Source organism: Mus caroli, chromosome 13 (genome assembly GCF_900094665.2).
Source record: "Mus caroli chromosome 13, CAROLI_EIJ_v1.1, whole genome shotgun sequence".
Classification (NCBI taxonomy): domain Eukaryota; kingdom Metazoa; phylum Chordata; class Mammalia; order Rodentia; family Muridae; genus Mus; species Mus caroli.
In genome coordinates this window covers 26,188,838-26,190,663 of record NC_034582.1, presented here as the reverse complement: position 1 = coordinate 26,190,663, position 1,826 = coordinate 26,188,838, and positions in this window count along the sequence as shown.

Genomic DNA, 1,826 nt, shown 5'->3' with positions numbered 1-1,826 from the left:
AGTGCAGCAAGAAAGGCAAGTTACATCATCGGGGTGGGAAAGTAAACCAAAGAGGCCATGAAACTTTAGAGAGGTTCTACTTAATGACGGGTGAGCCAAGCTTGGTGGGACCCAAGCTGTCAAAGGCTTCATTTACTGGGGGCCATGAACAGTGGCTGCCAATTATCAGGTCCATAGAGAGAACAGAGAGAATGGATGGGTTGGAGCCCAGGAGGAACTGGAGTTGGGGGAAATTAGGTCTGAGCTGATGTATGCATTCGAATTTATGTATTGAAATTCTAAGCTAGCACCTCAGAATTTGCTCACATTTGAGACTGGATTCAGAATTAAAGCTTTTATCAGAGTAATTAAGGTAAAACAAGGTCTTTGAGGTAGGACTTGATACAACATGGCATTTTTCTCTCTGTATCTTTAAGGTCTCCTAGGGTTGTGCTTTAAACTACTAGATCCATTGGAGTTACTATTTTAGCTCCTAATGATCTCAGAGGATTGGGAAATAAGCAGGCAAGAGCAAACAGTGAATACAATGCTCATCATAGAAGAGGTAATGATGGCATCCCAACATTAACTCAGGGTGAGAAAGAGGCTGGAGTGCTGGATGAGGAATCTGTGTGGACACAGTGCTTTCTAATGTCCCCAGCTGGGTCCTGATGTGAAGGCGAGAGTGAGCGGCTTGAAGGCAAAGCTCCCAAGTACCACCATAGGGCAGATCACCAAGTCCTACAGGAGGCTTCCTCCTTGCCTAATGTTTGAACATTGAAAGCTTAAATTAATGGTAAATACTGAGGAAGTTAGCCATATGATGCAATGTGTGGAAACAATAATGTGATGGTACCCATGTATGATAGATGAATGCCCTGAGGATGGCCTTATAGAACCTTAGCTCTGAATAATTAATTCATCTCAATAATTTGGATGTGCAGTAGTTCTTATTATCCTAACTGTGGCCATTAGACAGTCCTGGGGGACACAGATCCTCCTGCTGGGCATGTGGTGCACGCCTCTAATCCCAGCACTTGGGAGGTAGAGGCAGGCAGATTTCTGAGTTCGAGGCCAGCCTGGTCTACGAAGTGAGTTCCAGGACAGCCGGGGCTACACAGAGAAACCCTGTCTCAAAAACAAAACGAACAAAGAAAGAGAGAGAGAGAGAGAGAGAGAGAGAGAGAGAGATGACTCCCAATTCTCCCCAAATTCCCTCTCAGTAACAGCTCTGTGGTTATATTATCAGACAAAAAATTGTCCCCGCTATATTAATATTTCATATAAGAGATACATATTCATACTTTCAATATAATATAATCTCAATTAATTCATGTTTTATAAATTATAAGAGAGAAAGCTATTTTTGTACCCTCTTACTTCAGGCCTCTAATAAGCTCAAGAAAATATATAGTTACATGGCTCATCTGGCTTTTACTTTTATTTTATTATATTCATTTATTAACTTGTGTTTGTATGGTTGTGAATAGGTGCATGCATGCCACAGCATTCACCTAGGGAGGCGTCTGTTTTCTCTCTTCGATCATGCAGAACCTAAGGGTTGAACTCATGTTCTCAGGCTTGGCAGCAAGCTGGGCCATCTCACCAGCTGACTTTTTACACTCTAAGTGAGAAAAACACTCCTTGTTTCCCGTAGTTCCTAACTGACACTGGTACAACTTGATAGTTTTCTTTCATCATGATGTAACAGTAATGGGTAGATGGAAAATCGATTTCAAAGTTTGAGTCTGGGTCTTTTCTTGGATTATAGATGTATAATGCCGTCATCTCCTGGTTCTGGGCAGCAAGTACAACTAATTCCTACTAAGTTCCAGGAATATGAAAAG